This window comes from Artemia sp. Qi Xiang Cuo, chromosome 19, assembly GCF_049724085.1.
Source record: "Artemia sp. Qi Xiang Cuo chromosome 19, ASM4972408v1, whole genome shotgun sequence".
Taxonomy (NCBI): Eukaryota; Metazoa; Arthropoda; class Branchiopoda; order Anostraca; family Artemiidae; genus Artemia; species Artemia sp. Qi Xiang Cuo.
In genome coordinates, this window is record NC_142812.1 from 17,890,501 (window position 1) to 17,912,182 (window position 21,682).

Genomic DNA, 21,682 nt, shown 5'->3' on the forward strand with positions numbered 1-21,682 from the left:
GCCCCCGCCCCCCCGGTCCTGCGTACTTGTTTGGGAGGTTTTCATCCCAACTATTTTAATATATGTTTACAACAGTGGCGGTTCTGGCCTCTTTTGAGCCCGAGGTAAAAGCTTGACTACCCATCCCCCCTCCTGTCTCCCAAAAATTTTCAGGCCAAATTTTAACAAAATTTTTATTTAATAACGAGATTTTTATGTATTTAAATCTGACTGTTCTTACTTTAGCCTCTTCAAAATTATTAATCATCTCATACAGATTATTTCGTTATAAGAAAATTGATGAATCTCGGTGAAGATAGGGGAAAATGAAAATTTCGGATTTAATTTGCTTATTCGTACTGCCAATTGCGCCCTCTACTTTATTTTGATAAAAATAAAATTAGAAAATGATTATAACCATTAAATTATTTATTAGTCATAAAAAAAATTTCGTCTAGGTCAAGGGCCCCCTCTGTCCCCCTATAAAACTGCCTCTGGTATACATTAATGCATTGAATGTCGAGTATGGTCATGCCGTAACCGGGATTAATTGTCTCAAGTGTCTGAGGGGTTACTTTATTAATTAATATTTTTTTTTATGTATATGAAAAAGGAGCAAAACGCAATGAACCCGAGATAAATCCGAGGACAATAAACTGATACAAATTATTGATCAAATATAAGTTTTTAACTAGATCATGTTTGCATTCCAAGGTTGCTAGCAGAATGTGACCCGTAGATTAAATGCCAGAAAATGTGTCTTTTTTTTCTTCGTGCTTAACCAAGGTTAAGCAACCAGTTCACTGCTTGATTGTGGTTGAGATTGCATAGTATAGTGAAAGCTGCTTTCTGATTAATTTTTATTGTAGCTTTGGATTATTGGGCTGTACGAGGTAGGTTCATGCTCTTTTATTAGTTAAAAAGTCCAAAAATTGGATGTTTCAAATTGGACCGCCTTCCTGAAAAGGACGTTTTAACGTCAACGTACTTGATTCAGGTACTTACGTATAATTTATTCTGGATGAGGGGTCGCATTTGAGAATGGGTGTATGCTCGTCAAAACGTCCCAAAATACAGGCTTATTCGCCAAAAACCTCTGATCAGGGCCGTATCCAGGATTTTTATTGGGGGGGGGGGCATTACACAAAAAAACAAAATAAAATATCAAAAATTGATCTACACACATGTTTGGGTACTTGTTAGTTGTTCAGAATATACTCAAGTTCTTGATCTGAATCTTAGATCTGAGAAAACCGGTTTCATAGTCACAAAGACAAGTGCGGGGTAACAGAATGCTTTGGACTTATGTAATTTGGGATGTATATTTGCACATTAGAAGGGGATGAGGGTAAAATGTTTGGACAACGTGAAGTTAGAAAACAATTCTTATTTCATAATATAAAGAATAATTGTAGCTAACATATTTTGCATGCAGACACGCTATACTTTACCCCTACCCCTTAATATGCAAATATATAGCCCAAATCATGTAAGTCCAATGCATTCTGTCACCCGTCACTTGTCTTTGTGGTTATGGAGCCAGTTTTCACAGATCTTACATTCAGGTCAAGAACTTGAGTGTGTTCTGAATAATTAACAAGTGCCCATGTTTGTTATGTTTTTACGAGTCGGAAAAATGATATTTTTTTTGGGGGGGGGGAGGGGTAAAACCCCCTAAAACCGTCCTGGATACGGCCTTGCCTCTAATATATCTGATCAGAAATGTAATATGTTGAAGAAATCGTAAAATATTGACATTCCAGAGTAGGGGCTCGAAGCCCAACTGAAAAAAGTCTTAGATTTACGAACTTTGGTGTGTTAGATTTTAGTTTTGCAATTGTGTTTTTTCTCAAAAACCCACAATTGTTTGGCTCTTGAAACTGGTTGGCTCTTGTTTGACTCTCTCAATTATTTTTAGTATTCTTAGCTTTAAGGACTTAAGTGTATTAGGTTTAAAACATTGAATTGTTTTTTTTTTTGAAAAGACAATTGTTAGGCTCTTGAAACGAATTTGATCGTGTTTGGCTGTCTCCATTATTCGTATTATACTTAACTTTAAAAACGTTTGTGTATTAGTTTTTATGTGGGCAATTGTTTTTTGTCTTCTCAAAATACGATTGTTTGGCTTTCGAAACAGGTTTGGCTCTCTCTCATTTTTTTGCAATGTACTTATACGAACTTTTGTGCGTTATGTTTTAGTTTTGGAACTGTGTTAAAAAAAACCAACACAATTGTTTGGCTCTTGAAACGAATTGGATCGTGTTTGGCTGTCTCCATTATTCGTATTGTACTTAACTTTAATAACGTTTGTGTATTAGTTTTTATGTGGGCAATTGCGTTTTTTTCTCAAAATACGATTGTTTGGCTTTCGAAACAGGTTTGGCTCTCTCTCTTTTTTTTTGCAATGTACTTAGGTTTACGAACTTTTGTGCGTTATGTTTTAGTTTTGGAACCGTATTTTTTTTTTATTACAATTGTTTGGCTCTTGAAACGAATTGCATCGTGATTGGCTGTCTCCATTATTCGTATTGTACTTAACTTTAAGAACGTTTGTGTATTAGTTTTTATGTGGGCAATTGCTTTTTTTTCTCAAAATACGATTGTTTGGCTTTCGAAACAGGTTTGGCTCTCTCTCTTTTTTTTTGCAATGTACTTAGGTTTACGAACTTTTGTGCGTTATGTTTTAGTTTTGGAACTGTGTTAAAAAAAAACAAAACAATTGTTTGGCTCTTGAAACGAATTGGATCGTGTTTGGCTGTCTCCATTATTCGTATTGTACTTAACTTTAAGAACGTTTGTGTATTAGTTTTTATGTGGGCAATTGCGTTTTTTTCTCAAAATACGATTGTTTGGCTTTCGAAACAGGTTTGGCTCTCTCTCTTTTTTTTTTGCAATGTACTTAGGTTTACGAACTTTTGTGCGTTATGTTTTAGTTTTGGAACTGTGTTAAAAAAAAAACAACACAATTGTTTGGCTCTTGAAACGAATTGGATCGTGTTTGGCTGTCTCCATTATTCGTATTGTACTTAACTTTAAGAACGTTTGTGTATTAGTTTTTATTTGGGCAATTGTGTTTTTTTTCTCAAAATACGATTGTTTGGCTTTCGAAACAAGTTTGGCTCTCTCTCTTTTTTTGCAATGTACTTAGGTTTACGAACTTTTGTGCGTTAGGTTTTAGTTTTGGAACTGTATTTTTTTTAATTACAATTGTCTGGCTCTAGAAACGAATTGGATCGTGTTTGACTGTCTCCCTTATTCGTATTGTACTTAACTTTAAGAATGTTTGTGTATTAGTTTTTACGTGGGCAATTGTGTTTTTTTCTCAAAATACGATTGTTTGGCTTTCGAAACAGGTTTGGCTCTCTCTCTTTTTTTGCAATGTACTTAGGTTTACGAACTTTTGTGCGTTAGGTTTTAGTTTTGGAACTGTATTTTTTTTTTTAATTACAATTGTTTGGCTCTAGAAACGAATTGGATGGTGTTTGGCTGTCTCCATTATTCGTATTGTACTTAACTTTAAGAACGTTTGTGTATTAGTTTTTATGTGGGCAATTGTGTTTTTTTTTTATCAAAATACGATTGTTTGGCTTTCGGAACAGGTTTGGCTCTCTCTCATTTATTTGCAATGTACTTAGGTTTACGAAGTTTTGTGCGTTAGGTTTTAGTTTTGGAACCGCATTTTTTTGTTTTTAATTACAATTGTTTGGCTCTTGAAACGAATTGGATCGTGATTGGCTGTCTCCCTTATTCGTATTGTACTTAACTTTAAGAATGTTTGTGTATTAGTTTTTATATGGGCAATTGTGTTTTTTCTCAAAATACGATTGTTTGGCTTTCGAAACAGGTTTGGCTCTCTCGTTTATTTGCAATGTACTTAGGTTTACGAACTTTTGCGCGTTATGTTTTAGTTTCGGAACTGTGTTAAAAAAACACAACACAATTGATTGGCTCTTGAAACGAATTGGAACGTGTTTGGCTGTCTCCATTATTCGTATTGTATTTAGCATTAAGAACTTTTGCGTATTAGATTTTACGTATTGAATTGTGTTCTTTTCAAAACTCAGTTGATCGGCTGTTGAAGCAGGTTTGTCTCTCTTAATTATTTGTAAAGCACTTAAATTTAAGAACTTTCTTATAGGAGGTTTCAATTACGCAATTGTGTGTTTTTCAAAACATGTTGGTTATTATTCGTCGATTTTTAAGAAACCTTAGAATAGTGGACAACCGCGTATTTCCAGGATGCGGTAGAAATCTGAGACGGAATAAGCAAGCCACTATCAAATATCTTGGAGTTATCTTCTATTAGACGACCATGACTTTTTATTCACTTTTCACATTTTTGTTAGATTTCCAGTTTCAAAACAATGGGATGACTGAATGATTTATGCTATTAGGGATATCTGGACATATAGGTTGAACACATTGATTCCCATTCACTATAGTGGTTTAAAGCCCCTTCCACCGTGAAAGAAAGATTTAAACATGTGCTCGAAAAATATTTGTTTTTCGTACACCCCCCCCCCCCACCCAATGAAAAATTATCTGATCCGCAGTTTAGGGGGGTGGATCTCTGCGGATATGTATATTCCATACAAATAAAGATAAAAAAGACAAACAGCCTATTTTGGAAATCCAATACTGCATATTTTGTTATAGGTGAAGTGGACGAACATTAAAAACTACAAAGTTTGAGATTTCAGTGGGCCTGAGCAGGCACGTACGCATGAATTTGTTTTGAGGGGGCCCAATTTGTTTCGGGGGGGAGGGCCAAATCCTTCAAACCATTATTCTGTGAGAAAAATCAGAAAATTATGGGAAAATGAAAAAAATCGTGAGATTTTGGGGGGGAGGTCGGGCCCGGAGGCCCCCCCTGCGTACGTCCCTGGGCCTGAAATTCCTTTTTTTGGTCTTACAGGCTTAAAAACTCGCACAGGTAACCCATGATGCTTTTGCAGGTTTTGTTGTTTTAGGTTTCTGCAGTCCTATGGTTTAAATTTTCAAGGAAGAAATTTGGGTATTATTTGATAGCTTCGGTTCAGTCACACCACCTACTCAATTGCATTTTCGAAATTTGATTCGGATTTTTTTTTAGATAGTGGTGAGCTCCAATTGCTTCTCTTTTTGTGTGCGGGCGCAGAACCGTTTGCAAGATTTGAGAGTCGGAGGGGATGGTTGCTAATCAATCATGTAAAATATATTTCTTAGTTTTATCACATTCAAAAGGGGATTCAAGACCCATAAAATTCTTTATTTTACGAATCCTTGTGGTACTCTTCTGTTAAACGGACTCTTATATACGGCAATGCATGTCAGTCACAAAATATACTGAGACGCGTGATGAGAACAGGTTTACTATTCCTTCTGGGATATAAACAAAGGCAAGAACTGTATTTAAATTGTTGTTTTTTGGGGTTTCGGGGGGGGGAAGGTACCTAGGTTAGGTTACGTACTTAATATATGGTATGCTTTACCCCCCCCCCGTAATATGCAAATATATAACCCAAATTTGTTTCCAAGCTATTATATATTCGTCCTATTGAATATTATTTCATTAGCCTTAACCAAACTAGCACTATATAAAAGAGTCCGTTTAATAGAAGAGTACCATTCTTGTTTGGGGGGGGGGTCTAAACGATCTATTGGGGGGGGGATGTTATATTAAATACGTCTGCTCTTGTCTAATAACTTTATCTAATGGTTTTGATGATGGGCACACCTTCATGAGTAGAGGGGCGTCGATTCACAAAAACATAGGGATAATAAAATGTTCTTTTCAAAATCTAGGGCAGGGGGAAATCCAAGGAAAGCACGAAAAAATGCAATTTTAATGGAAGTACCAAATAAGAAAAAAAAAATCAAAATCTAGGAGGGGGGGGGGTAGGGATGAAAATCTAGGTTGGACAATCCCTCCCATTGACGTGCCTGCATGATTAGTATTAAATTTCGCTCATCTGTCAATTTTAGTTCGTTTGACGCAATGATTAAGAGAACAAAACTAAATGTTTTCCACTGGAAACTTATAATATTAATAATAATAATCCCCTTCCCGAAGAAGCATCTATTGTATAATCTTTTCATCCGTGACAAAGCTTAGACAGATGAAAAGAAGCGTGAATTTGAATATTCGGTCGCGTGGTAACCCCCTTTTCTGCTTTGTCATTTGTGATTCCCCTTGTTCTGATTCTATGTATTATATGTGCGTCTCCTGTTGTCAATGCTATTAATAATGCAGAATTACTGGAACAATTGTGAGAATATGTTTTTTTTTATTTATAGTATTTTTTTCAATATTTGTTTTATCAATTATATATATATATATATATATATATATATATATATATATATATATATATATATATATATATATATGTTGATTTTGAAGTTATCAAGTATTTTGCAGTAGGTTACATAGGTTGCATCAAGACATGGCTAATTGTAGACAGAGAAAAGCCAAGACAGATAGTCCAAGTAATTGAGAGGCAAATGTTTAAATGGCTGGGGCACGGGTAGTCTAAATGGCAGGAGTATGCATGACTCTCTTATTGGACACATACTTGTTTGTTTTTGAAAAGGCATGCCTGCCTAGAGTCTCGGGTATGCTGACCTATTGATTTCAAATAAATATTATCGATTTTAAAATAGAATATTTTTAACGCATCTGTGCACACTCCTCCACTAAAGTCTATTTAAAGCTTCACTCTTTACCTCCTCCCGAGAAGTTCCAATTTCTTTTAAATACTTACGATCTCTTCCCACTCTGCTTTAGGACGACCCCACTTTTCATTTGGCCCTAGATAGATAGCCAAAAAGAACGATCATTGGCAATCTGTCATCCACTTTGTCAAATCTACAATCTGTCTATCACTTTAGAAGTTTGATTTCCAATCGAATGAACCTCTCCTAACTTTTACTAAAAACCTTACTTTAAAAGGGGATTTTGGAGATGTTGAATTTTTATATTATAATTTCCAGCCAGATCGAACCCCCTTTGATGGTGTTTTCCCCCTGTTCTGAAATAGAGAAAACTTTCTTATTCTCCCAACTTTTTTAGATCAAAATCTTAGATCAATAAATCTTGATTATTTAAAATCAGCACGAAAAGAAGATTTTTATATTTATATACTATTTTAATATTTAAATAATATTTTACAAATTGCTTTTGAAAAAGATTCACCCTTAAGATTTTATTGAGGTCGTTTAAAATACAGAAAACGATTATTTAGGTCGTGAAGATTGATCAGGTGGATAGCTTCACTTTGGTAGTATTATTAGTAAAGACGGTGGGAGCAGTGAAGATGTTAAAAGTAGAAGAGTGAAACATTCTGCAAACCAAGATGAGAATATTGGAAGCTACAGTAATGACAATGGTCAAATATGGTTCTGAAGTACTCCGAAAAGTGGATGAAGATTTGCTAGATTTTTTTTTTTTTTATAGAGTAATTGCCAACGGATTGTTCTGGAAATTCTTTATTTTGGGATTTGGTCACTAATTGACGATTTGGGTTGCTCTTTAGGTAAATTTCGATGTCATGATTGGTGCATGGAAATCGATGCTTTTGTTGGGTTTTTTTTTCATCAGGCGATTACAGGATATATGAGAATGGCAAACTCTATCTTTCAGTTTTTTTCTGATGATTTATAGCTTGGTTGGTGTTGAATTCAGTATATTGTTGTGTTGCTTTATTGACATGGTAACAAATAGCGATAGCCTCGTGTAATTTGGGCTCTTTTGTAAACGTTGTAAATTTTGTTTTTTGTTGTGAATCTTCATTGTACTAGAAAGGATTTTTTTTTGTAATATTTACAACATCATCAATTACTTCATAATATTTCGCTAGTCTCCCGAATAATATATTTAGCAACTGTATGGTTGGCTAGCCCACATAACAGGTTCAAATTCTCAAGGGGAAGTACTGCTGCAAAAGTAAAGTAACCGTCCATTTATTTACTTAAACAAAATCGGAGTAAACACTTATCACAAATTGGCTTTAGATACCTTGCCCTCATCAGGCTCTGCGGACAGGGTCGCCAACCCCTATAAGCAGTTGATTATAGCCCCCCAAGAGTGTGTTTGAAAGATTCTTTGAGCAAAAAGCCAAAAGGTTGGTTTCTCTGTCACAACTGCGTCATGTTTGTTCCTCCGACACTTTCTCTAGCTCCTAGCTCAGACACTCCCTTTACTGACGTACACGATGTGTTCTAGCTCATGCTTCCCTTATATTAGCTTCCACTATGAACTTTAACCTCTTTGCATGAACCTCTGTGCGCCCTTGGGTGGTATCATTTCTAAAATTAACTGCAACATTACCAAGTAGTTCATTTTAAAAAGACACCAACAGCTGAGGATAAAGATAGTATGATATATTGTCATTAAGCTGTTCCTTGTTATAGCTAGAGAAGGATTGCCTGCTACATTGGCTAAGCACATCACATGTTGCTTTTACTTCCTTGCTTATTGCAGCCTTCCTTTGGACTAGGACTTGAACCCTCTTCTGATCCTTTCTCCCTATCTGATGGTCATGTTCTACTGTGTCTAGTGGACACATAGGTCGTACAGGGAACGATTTTGCGGTAAGAGGTATCCCATTGTGATGGAAGTTGTCAAAGAGGTCAAGGTTAGCTATAACAGTGTCGGACAAGAATTTCACCTGCACCCCTCAGCGTTTTCTCTAGACCAGGAAGGATTTGCAATGAAGTGTATTTGAGGCGACGGAGTAATATAAGTTGCCGAATCAGGAAAGGCAGTGCTGACGGATAGTTTCAATATAATACTTCTGTCTGCATCATTGTCTTGTTGTCTCCTACGGTACTTCGTTGCGAAGGTTCAGCCCGAGTATGTATCTCAGGCATCTGTGATTGAAGGGGCTTTGAACTGTGAATTTTGTTTATTTACAGTCGTAGAGCAGAATAGAGAGGACTAGAGGGTCGTAAATTCGGTCTTTCTTCTTGTTGCGGATGTCTTCTTTTCCAGAGTGGTTTACAAAGTTGGATAAAATATTGAAGTGGCTGCTGATGTGATGGAAAGTCTTTCATCCCTGCATCTTCAGGTAATGTCTATGATTGATCCAAGATGCATGTAACAAAATCTCGTTAGCATGTACTAAATCAGTATACATTCCCCATGATACCTAATTGCTGATACTCTATCATCAAGTATTAAAGGTAACATTCTTGTTTTCGCCCTCTTCCGAAGGAAGTACTATGAAAACAAAATTCTTAATTTATGAATGCAGAACATTTATATTAAACAAATTTTCTGGGTCATTCCCCCTTTAATTCACTTTCTTACATTATATTTTGTTTATTTGAAATTATATTGTTAGCCCAATTTTAATTTTTCCAGTGTTCCCTTATTTTAAATATTTACACTATTTAAATCTCGTCTGTTTCTTTGTCACCGAAGATTCGCAAATGCCTATTTCAATATTCTAGAATTTCAAGACTTTTTCGTTATTATTCTTTTTTGTATATTCAGTTTGGCCATATAAAGACCATTAGGAGTGGGGGCTTTATTTAGTAGAAATTAATTATTTGTGAAAGTGTTTGTTATTTCTGTCAGAATATTTTATTTCGCAAATAAAAAAAAATAGTTTACATGCGTAAAATATAAGAAAAACTCTGAAAATTGAAAAATAAATAGAACAAAAGATGAATTAAAGTGCAGACAACCCAGAAAATTTATTTGATATTCTGCATGTTCTATTTTTCTGCATGTTCTATTTTTCTACAATTTTCTGCATGTTCTAAGGCAAGAATTGTGTTATTATAGTGTTTACTTTTTAAGAGGGCAGACAAGACTGATTCTATCGCGAAAATTGAAAAATTGAAAGACGAAAAAAATTAAAAGGTAGATCGGTCCATAAAATTTGCGAAAGATGAATTCGTTTATAAACTGTACGAAATAAAATTTTCGACATAACAAAGGAAAATAGACGAAGAGAGAGAGAGACAGTGACAGAAGGAAAATCAGCAGCATTAAAAGTATAAATATTTTCAGGGCGATTCTTAAAAAAGGATTAAAACTTTGAATTGGCGAAGGATGGAGTATTTTATTTATTATAACAAAGAAATTATAGCGAGCTGAATCAAGGGGGCGGAGAAAAAGTATCATGTGAATTTGGATAGATATAAAACGTAGCCTACTATGCCTACTAGCCTACTATAAATCCCGTATTCATTGGCATGGAATACCATCAAGTGCTAATAAGCAGATGTTTTGTCCTTGGAACATTCATAGGATTTTTTTTGGGGGGGGGGGGAGAGTAAGTTGGCTAGCACTAAAAATGGTAAATTAACATAGGAATATGGGGAAATTTGGATTTTAGCTGGGGGAGGAAGGGATAAAAAGTCCTCCTTCCATGTATGCGTGTCTAATTTCCTTAGGTATGTAATTTATCCAGCTAAAGTGAGAAATCCAACCCTCCTCTTCTGTCATGAACCTAGGAATGGCTCGGCCTGGATATAAAAGTCCCTGTTAACAGCTCATGGGTTTTTTGTAGAGCAGGGGATTTTGTGGGGATTTAGCATCCCCTTTTTATGGAAGACCACAACTGTATAAGCATGACATTTTCTGGTGAAATTAAAATGTCATTGATCTCTGGAAAATATTTTTAATCCTCCCCAAGGATAATCTTGGTGACCTTCCCCTCCCCCCTCGTAATTTCATTCAAAGGCCTATGATAAAGTAGTAATTCCGTCATATTTTAATAATAATAATAATAATAGTGAAAATTAAAAACAAAGAAACGTGGAGTCAAGAAATACAAAAAGTAAAGACCAAAATAAAATAAAACAATAAACTAGAACAAAATCGCTTGGGTAATAGGGCCTACCATGAAATGTCTGAAACTTCGAACTAGCAAACCCGGACAGTTCCTCATGTAGCAGGGCCAGTTTTGCCGTTATATCCTGATTATTAACATTTTGCATAATTTTTCCATTCTTATACCGAGTTAATAGATAAAGTAAAAATATTAAAATACCAAAAATACGCTTTGTGGAGTACTCGTTTGAGCACTCCCGTGTTATTCAGAACACTTTCGAGAATTGAAGTTAGGTTAATCTTAATGAAATATACCCAAATATGATGGAAATATAATATTTTATAATAATATATTTTGGGCTATATATTTGTACATTAGGGGGTGTAGGGGTAAATTAACCTAATTTAAATTAACCTAACCTTACCCCCTCCTAATGTGCAAATATATAGCCCAAATTATACAAATGCATTACTATCACTCGTTTTATTTGTCTTTGTGGCTATGTAACTGGTTTTCATAGATCGTACATTTGACCAATTTCTCGAATGTGTTCTGAATAATACAGGAGTACCGTCGTTTGTCTAGGTTTCCCGGGATATTTTTGATCATATTGAAATTTGTAGGTGTTTGGACAAAGAGCGCATTTCCGAACTTTCAGACTAAATTCCCTCCCCCCCCCCCTACCACCAAAACAAGCCTTCATACAAATCTCTTTATCGGGATGCTTGTTACTATGCACTATAGTTGGAGACACATTAGATTCAGTTGTGACGGTTAAACAGCTAGTGGTAAATGTTTAGAATTGGGCCTCCTCAGAAGGAGACATGCTTGAACAAAAAGAGACACTTTTATAGATTGCTAATTTTATGCTTATTTTCAGGGTTTGGTTCGTGTTTTTGACAGTTCATCTTTAGCCCCCTCTAAAGGTGTCATATAGTATTCGGTTGTGTAGAAAAAAAACAACGTAATAATTGATGAATAATAATTGATGAAAATGGATCCAAACAAAGATAAAAATGAAAAAAACAAACAAACAAAGAAATATGATTCATCGGTACTTGCTGCATATCACAAAGGAAGAACTGTATGATTTTTTTTGGTTGGTTTCTTTATATAGCCTGGGGCTCCAGGGGCAAAATCTAGGGCTCCAGGGGCAAAATCTTGATCAGTACCCTTCCCCCTCCTGTATCTCCTAAAATTTTCTGGCCAAATTTTAACAAAATTTTGTTTGATTAACAAAATTATTTCCAATTTAGTAATAAATGAATAGGTACTGTCCAATTATCTGTATAACACGGGCGAAGAGAAGTTTGGTTAATGCTAATGAAATAAAACAAAATAGGATAAAAATATAATACTTTATGAACAAAAGTGGGCTATATATTTGCACATTAGGGGGGGGGGGTAAAGCATAGCATATATTAAATGCGTAACCTAACATAACCTAGGTATCTCCCCCCCCCCCTAAACCCCAAAAAACAAAAGTTAAGTATTGTAAACGCAGTGATAAATCACTGTTTGTAATCCTCAGCATAGGAAATCTCCTTTGGGAAAACTTGTTTGACTAGTTTCTTTAGCATCTTCCCTGTACAATGCATCGCGTGTTATACAGATAATAGAACAGTACCAATTAATAATTTGTGTTTTGATTACTTTTTGGTTAATTACAGTGGCGTTATTCCGGGGGGGGCAGTTGCCCCCCCAATAATTTAGAGAAAAATATTATATAGTCCATGCCTCTTGACTCTCCGGATGGAGACCCCTCTTGCCCCTCACCCCCCAATAAAAATTCTGGAGCCACGCCCCTGGTTTATTATTTATTTTATTAAATTACTTAATTATTATTGATTATTTTGGTTTGATTATTTTAATTATTGTTATTTATTTTTTTATTTTGTATTAATTAATGATTTATTAATTATTTTCGTTTGTTAACTGTGCCCTCTATTTTAATAAAAATAAAATTTTTCGAAAATACAAAATAATTATAATTGTTAGATTATTTATTCAAAATTCTGTGCCCCCTAAAATTTCTTTACCGAAGCAAGTGCCCCCTAAAATTTCTTTACCCGAAGCAAGTGCCCCCTCTGTCCCTCCCCAGTAAAACTGTCTCGGGGGTTGGGATTGTTAAGAACGCGAACCAAACCATGAAAATTAACTGTCTAAAAACGCGTCTCTTTTTGTTCTAGCATGTCTCCTTCTGAAGAGGTTCAATTCTAGACCTTCACCAAGCTAGCATCTCCTAATATTCGTTTTACGAGTGCCCGCTGTTTTTTATATAAATTAAACTAACTGAAGGGAGTTGACACATCACTTGAGTCACATTTTCGGTGTTGCTGTTGTCGGTGTCAGATTCGCATCGGAAGCAGCTGTACTGCCAGTGTCCTCCAGTCAACAATAAGAGCAGATGTTAAGCGCGCTAAGGCTTTGGGTGTTTTTCATCAGCGAGTAGACCAAAACTCGAGCGGATCATAAAAGCCTATTTAGTATTTATCAGTTATGAGCTCAAGATGTATTAGTTGATATATGGATTTCATTGATTGTACATCTCATTTGTTGTTATTTTCTTTGGTAATTAGTTTTGTGTCTTATATTTTTATTTGAACTAAGGCTTGTTTAAGTCTAGAATTGGGCTGTTGTGAAGGAAACGTGCTAAGAAAACAGTTCTTACCTCATAATATGCGGAATGATTGTAGTTTACATATTTTGACTGCAACATCACTCTACCTCCCTCTTAATGTGCAAATATATAGCTCAAATTATTTATTTCCCTTCTGATTTCTGGAGTTTGATTTTGTCCAAGTTGATCCAATTTACGGGCAGAAGCAAGAGTGACGCATGGCAAAATACATGGGAAATATATAGGATAATTTGGGCTATATATTTGCACATTAGGGGGAGGGAAGGGTAAAATGTCGTAGAGCTGCAGTCGAAATATGTTAATTACAATTATTCTTCATAGCCTATTATGAAAAAAAAATTTCTTAACATGTTTTTTTCTCAATATTACCAACTAGACTTATACCCTAAGGTTCTGTCAAAAAGCGTTATACTTGTACTAGGCCTATTTCGCAAAAAAAATGTCAATTTTTTTTTTCCTGGAAAGCTAGGTAGACAAAGGGAATGGACCGTACCCCCTCCCTCTCCGAACCAAATGCTGGATTTGTCCTTGACTGTCGCCTATAGTCTTGTAGGACTGGGAAAAATTGCACTTCAGCATTGTTTTGGTAACTTGGAAAGTTGTTGGGCTAGGCTATACGAATTTTAATGTCTACTTTGTTGCTGTAGGCCTATTTACTTAAATTTTAATTGCAAAGTTTGCATGAAATCGTTTACAATTTGCAAGCTGGCGTGCTGGCAGGGGGAGACTTCGGTCATAAAAATTTTATGATTTGATATTTTGTTAAATCTTTCGTTATTCATATTATTGACTTATGAATAAAGTAAACATACCACTCGATGCCTTTTTTTATGCTCTTTCCAAATACAATCATCATTTTTTTCGGAAATGAATTTTACCCCCACCCCTGTATATACCAATTCAGGGCATATATTTTACATTAGGGAGGTGGGGGAAGTTTAAACTTACCTCTCATTTACATCAGAAATAAGATTTACCCCCGACCCCCTAATGTGCAAATATATACCCTGAATTGGTGTATATAGGGGTGGGGTCAAAATTCATTTCCGACAAAAATGATTATTATATTTGGAAAGAGCATAAAAAAGGCATCGAGTGGTATGTTTACTTTATTCGTAAGTCAATAATATGAATAACGAAAAATTTACCATTATTTTTGTATATTTGCCATTGAGGATCATCCTTGATTTTCTCAAAATCAAGGATGAAATGCCTGCCATTTGTTTTAATTAGATCAGGAATATACTATCAAAAGATTCAAATTACTAGGATCCGTGCAAGTTTTACAATGGGTGTTCGATGTCCGAAACAAAGTTAAAAAAAGTGTTTTAGAAAAGTTTCTTTTTTTCTTTTTTAAAGTTAGAAAACTATATGTTTTAGTAGTGCATTCCCATTCACTCAAAAGAAACACTATAAATTTCTGAAAACTGTTTTAAAACATTGCAAATTATGGTACTGGTGCATTGTACGGGTACCGCGAAGAAGTCAAGTTTGGTTAATGCTAATGAAATAAAATAAATTAGGATTAATATATAATAGTTTAGAAACAAATTCGGGCTGTATATTTGCACATTAGGGGGTGGGGGCGGGAGGTAAAGCATAGCATATATTAAATACGTAAACTTACCTAACTTAGGTACCTTTCCCCCCTAAACTCCAAAAACAATCGTTTAAATATTGTAACTCATTGAGAAACCACGGTTTTGCAATTATTTATCTATAGCGGTCTCTTGCAAATAGCCCGTTTGACCGGTTTCGTGGCTGGTTCCCTTGATACAGTATATAGCAATGCCCGCAAAATGCACCAGTACCCAAATTACTTACTAATGTGATTACTTCAGGTATACCAGTAAACTTTTTGCCCATCCCCACCCCCTAATCGTCAAACATATACTCTGAATTGTATATACACAATAATTTTTTTTATATGTGACTATTTTCTTCAAATTGATGTAACGAAAAAAAAAGTAATACTACAGCTACTTCAGAAAATGAAAATTTCGGTGCTTATACAAAATTTGGCGTATGTATATTTGACTATTAGTGAGAGGGGGAGGCAAAGACTATTCGTACACATTAAGGATAATGTTAGTAAGTATTTTAACCATGTTTTACAGTAGGTCTCAGAATTTTGTAGTGTTTTCTTCTGGAGAGAGAGAATGCAGCCCCTTATATGCAACCCTATAAGCCCTTTAATGCAACCCCTTTATGTTTTTGGTCTTCAAGGGAGCTAGCAATTTGCCAATGTTGGGTTTTTCAGTGGGACAGATGCCTAGTGTGTCCCCCTTTTCTTTGTGGACTCCGGGATATGACTGAATGTTTACGATTCGTTTCGTATCTATATCCTGTATTAATTTGACAAGTTAATGTTGTTTTAAAAATGCTACCATGATTGTAATAATTTAATTCGTTAAAATACGAATTAGCAGTCTTTCTAGATGAAAGACTGGTATTATAGAAAGCAGGTATTATAGTTGGTATTATAGCCTTACAGGGGAGTCTATATTGAAGTGTATTTCGTTAAGTTTATTGATTGAATAAATTGATTGATTGATTGAGGTGGTTCTAAGTTAAACTTCCATAAATAGATTATAGTGCAAATCAGGCCTAAGAAAAGTTCTTTAATCCCTTTGCTAAATCCTGATTTATAAGATTCTAAATATTTTGGGAAAATCGGCCAATTATTTCGTTCGCAGATTATTGAAATAGTTAAGAAATAGGGTACTTTCCCATTATATGGGCCCCTGTGGTTAACCGCTGTAGAGTAGGCAATGATAAAACCCGTTTTTGACGTGTTAACCGCTTTAGAGTAGGCAATGATAGCGTGGTTTTCATTGCGTATACGATATTAAACTGTGGTTTTTTGGGGTTTAGGGGGGAGGGGAGGTACCTTGGTTAGGTTAGGTTGTTACGTATTTAATATATGCTATGCTTTACCCCCACCTCCCCTAATGTACATATATATAGCCCAAATTTGTTTCTAAACTATTATATATCCATCCTATTTTATTTTATTAGCATTAACCAAACTTGACTTTTTAGAAAGGCCCATATAATGGGAAAGTACCAGAAAAAGAAATAACTAAAATAAGAATCTGATCCTGAATCCAAATATAACATTAATTTCCGTCGAAAATTTAATTTATCCTCACTCCCCCCTCCTAATGGTCAAATATTCACATTGAATTGCATATCTGTAATGAATTTTCTACACGTCACTTCTTCAAATTCATTTATCGATAATAAAAATGATTAAAAATGCATTGCATATATGCAATCCAAGGCAGGTCTATGTTTATGACCATTAAGAGTGGGGGGGGGTAAAGTAGCCTAAATTTTCGAATTTTCTGATTTTCTGATTTTCTGATTTCTGATTTTAAACATATGTCTGTTTCTCATCCATCTCATCAGCTATCGAAAAAATGGTTCTTGTGCACTTTATGGTACACACCGCTATATACTGTACAAGGAACTACTAATGGAAACCCGTCAAACGGGTATTTGCAAGACAAATATATTGCAAACCGTCATTTCTCATTGCGTTTACAATATTCAAACTGTAAGACCAGCCTAACTCTATCTTATACAATCCCTCGAGTCTTAGAAATGGGGAAGGATAGATAGGGGCCTGAAAACATCCTCCCAGAATTTAATTTAGGCTCAGGATTCTTTCCTGAAAGATTCATTATCCTTACTTAACTTCTTCCAAGATAGCAAAAACCCCTTCGTCTAGAATTTTACCATCTCATTCTAAATAAACAGAACCTTTCCAATAATTTCTGCCAGATTTTTTAAACTGCTGAGAGGGCCATACTTCTTTACCCCCTTAAATAATGCCTCTAGTCCTGCTTAATCATCTTTGTTTTCTCTTGGATCGACGGGTCAGCAACTTCCTCCACTCGTTGTCCATCACCGAGTGCTGCACAGTCTCACTAGCGCTTGGCACAGTGTCGCCACGTTTGGCATACTTTCACCATACACACCTGCACCATTCACCATACTTTCACCATACACACCACCTGGTGTACTTGAATTTTCAAAATCAGTAACCCCTCGGATTGTATGTTGTATTTCGCTTTTTATTTCTGAGTCATTCCTCGTGAGTCACCATATGAAAGTTTACTATTCTCTCTGAAGTGTAAATACTATGATTTGATGAGGCGAATGAATCATGGAATATTTGGTGATCCAGAAACTCGTATTGAACTGTTTTAGGTAATAAATTTGTATGATTTGACTGTTCAGATATCTTTGTGGATATTTGTTGAAAGGAGGGGCTTCCGCAGGGATTTTTGGCAGGGATTTCCGTTTAATGCTCTATTTTATTTATCAATCAAAGCAAATAATGGTAAGCCTTAGCCAATATTTGGGAGATTCTAGTGGAGGATCTTAACGGTTTAGGGAAAGAAATATAAAGTTGTCTTTAGTGGTTGGTGTTCAAAACCTGTAATTTTTGTTTCGAGCAAGAAGGAAAACAAACTGCACTCAGGTGTTAAAATATTAGTAGGACCTGCTATTATTATAAATATAATATTAGAAAAATTTTTTATAATATTATTATACATATATATATATATATATATATATATATATATATATATATATATATATATATATATGTATATATATAATTATATTGTAATTATTATGATAAACTATTAATAGGTACTAAAATCTTATGGTACATGTGTATTATAGCGACCACACTGTTGTTCTTGATCTGTTGTAAAACCGGTTTCTCCGTGTTCACTTGGAGATAATTAGCTTAGTCGGAGAGAGGTAAACTACTATGCAGGTATATTTTAATTAAATATTTAATATATAGTTGGTTAGGTTAGGTATTTAATATAATGCGTTCAGGGCGGTCCCTTTCCATAATTCTCTGTTGTAGTTTCCATAATTTTGTTACTAAATTATTATATTTTCATTACATTTTGGTATAATTCATTATGATTAACTAACTTCACTTCTTGAATGTGGTCGCTCTAATATACAAGTAGGCGTACCAATTTTATTAGTGTATACGTGTCTGAGAATTAAGGCGGGTAGGTGGGGTACCAGAGGGTTCTTCGTATAGGAGGGGTTGCAAATGCGAAAAGGATGTTTGTGCAACTACTTTTTGAGATGAGTACTATAGACCGATCCTATGGGGGGCAGTGGTGGATCCAGAGGGGGTGCGCGCCCCCTAACATAGTCTAAAGTAGTGTAATTAACTTAATTAACGCAAATTTGCGTTAATTAAACTTGCTCCTAACGCAATTTTTTCATAGCAATCTTTTTTGCCCCCCCCTAAAAAATTCTGGATCCGCCACAGGGGGGGGGGGGTCCTGTGCGAGGAAGGATTATCATAAAAAATTGGATTTAAAGAATGTTAGTTTGACTTCCATATTCTGATACGACCGTAGTGGTCATATAGTAGGTGAGCTTAGTTAGTTTGCATAAACATATTTAGATTGAAGGGAGCGATGGAAATAAATATTAGTATGTAAGGAATCGGGTGGACAAAATAACAGAAAGTAGTTTAAAAAAAGATGAATTTGCAAGTGAAATAACCCATGTCGATTAACAGAGCCGTTCCTAGAGTTGGGGGTGCCCGTGGAAAAAATAATTACAGTGGCCCCTCCCAACTAAAATATAAGTAAAATAAGCTGAATTAAAGTGAGCAATTTGATCAAAGTGGGCAATCCCAGCAATGGTGTCCCCCCAGCCATGGTGCTCGAGGCAGTTACCCTGACTGCCCCCTCCCCTTCAACGGCTTTGTCGATTGAATTTGTTTCTTTGTTTTTCCAATAGCAGGAGTCATGTACTGCAAATTTTCGAAGAAGATACATGCTTTGTTTGGTCTTGTATTCAGGGTTATTAGTATTTTGATTTGGAGAGTTCTATATAAAAGTAGGCTTAATATTACATAACCGAAAGTATTCTATTTGTAACCCCATCCCTCTAGACAAGGCCGTATCCAGGGCGAGGAGGTTTGAACCCCCCCCCCCCCCTTCGAAATGTTTGTCTGGCTCGTAAAAACGCAACAAAAATGGATATATATATATATATATATATATATATATATATATATATATATATATATATATATATATATATATATATATATATAGTACACAAAATATATATATGTACACAAATTTTGGTACTCCTTTAGTATACCTACTCTTTTATATACTGCTAGTTTGGTTAATGCCAATGAAATAAAATAGGATGACCTTATAATAGTTTAGAAATAAATTTGGGCTATATATTTGCACATTAGGGGGCAGGGTGGGGGGGGGCAAAGCATAGCATATATTAAATACGTAGCCTAACCGAACCTAGGTACATTTTCCCATCCAAAACCCCAAAAAACAACACTTTAAATATCGTATACGCAATTAAAACCACGCTATACATTGTATTTCTCTACAGCCGTGTGTTGAATCGAATCATCCCGTCAAAACGGGTTTGTTCAACGCGTCTCGAGTTTTGAGTTATAAAAAGAGTAGGTATGCTAAAGGAGTACCCAAATTTTTAATGTGTTTTGGAGTTTTTTTTGTACCCCCCCCCCCCCAAAAAAAAATATCCTTGTTTAAAATACCCCCAAAAAAATCCCGGACACGGCCCTGCCTCTGGATGCAATCTTGATTGAGCGTGTTTATTTAATTTCTACTTAAATTCCTCAATATCATAGCCCATTTTTCTTATTATTGTATTTTTCACTTAGATTTTTAGCACGGAATGACCTAGCATAAACTGCTGTGTGAAATTGGATATTTTAATTCTCTGTTTTGCAACCATTGGATAAAAAGTTCTACGCACTGTTTTACATTAAGGTACGTTTTAATATTTATTTTCAGTGTTTTTTCTTATTTTTAGTAAAAATTGTAGATTTAGAAAGCAATGTGGCCGCAAGTGCATTGTCAAAAGAATACTTTTTTCTGAAGCCAGACACTGTTGCAAGATGTACTGTGTACTAAAGCGTAGCTCTAAAAGTGAAAATACACCGAAAGACCATTTTTTGGGTGAAAATGCGCTGATTTCAAGAATTCAATGGAAAAACCTCAAAAAAGGAGTGGCACAAATGCACTCCAAAAATCACAATAAAGGCGCGTGTCTAGATTTTTCTTGGGTAAAGTTTCCTCTATTAACTGTTCCATCAAATAATAATGTAAATAAGCAAGCAAGGGCACGTATGTCTAATGATTTTTTATGTGGCCACTTCGAAAATAAAAAAATCATACTTTCTATTCTCTTAAGTACAGATTCCAGGCCCGTCTTTATGTCACTATGGGCCCTAGGCAAGGTGGTACTTAAGCGGTATGTTTCTTTAGTTTGCTTAAAACACTAAGTTAAACGAATACTGTATGGTTGTTGCTCTCCTAGGTAAGAACTCGAGTTTGTCTTTTTGTTGGGAAGGGGGAATATTTGCCAAAGCGGCGAGAAGATATGAATTCCTCTAAAACCGTGAGAAAGCCGCAAAAATATGAGAATATTGGGGGGAGAGCCTTCCTCTCTAGTACATGACGGCCCCTGATATTCCGACAGCCACGGATATGCCTTGATATTTAGCAAAATATCCCCACTATCTCGCCTAAAAGTCCTAAATAATTTCTGAGACCACACTGGCTAATCATGACAAAACCCAAATCGCATACCTCTGAGGTAGTTGCCAAAAAGGGTTTGCTGAGCTATTCTCGAAAGGAGGATCTACATGTCAGAATTTTGTATCACACTTTGAACCTGTTAATCTGCATTGCCTCTGTTCTTTCCTTTGGGAACAGCTTTGCAAACAATTGTTGGCAATTGTCTCTAGTGTGAAAATGTCAGGGGTACTTGTATTATATGGTACACACTCGAGAAGTTTTGGCTTTTAGATGTAAGAAAACTGGTTTTATTCTGTCTGTATTAAGAGACAATTAGCTTACGCTCAGTTGAAAACAAAGTGACGAATGACAGGATACATTGGACTTATATAACTTGGGCTATATATTTGTACACTAGAGGGTGGCGGTAAAACGTTTGGACAATGTGAAGTTAGAAAACAGATCTTACTTCATATTCCCCCTCTCGTAATGTACAAATATATAGCCCGAATTTGTTACTAAAGTAATATATTTTCGTGATGTTTTGGTATATTTCATTAGGGTTAACCTAACTTCACTTCTCGAGTGTGTACCATATAATACACTAGTACCATGTAAGGTATAAACTTTAGGCGTGACAGCCCCGATATTGCCTTTCCTTGCAGTTCCAATGTTATTTGTGTCCATGTAGCTCTATTAAATATTTCTTAATTGCTGATATGACCCTT

General features: G+C 35.3%; 1 protein-coding gene across 4 annotated transcripts in view; it reads left to right on the top strand.

Moving 5' to 3' along the window:
* Window positions 1-21,682, top strand: part of LOC148940566 (protein brain tumor-like) — a 120,030-nt gene that overhangs the window by 46,518 nt on the left and 51,830 nt on the right. The window contains exons 1-2 of one of the 4 annotated variants that reach the window (XM_089105371.1): window positions 811-872; window positions 20,096-20,204. The gene's annotated coding sequence lies outside the window, so the exon portion shown is untranslated. Of the gene's footprint in view, window positions 1-810; window positions 873-13,254; window positions 13,314-20,095; window positions 20,205-21,682 lie in introns of those variants that run through there. The other 3 variants (XM_089105369.1, XM_089105370.1, XM_089105374.1) reach the window with 3 other exon arrangements.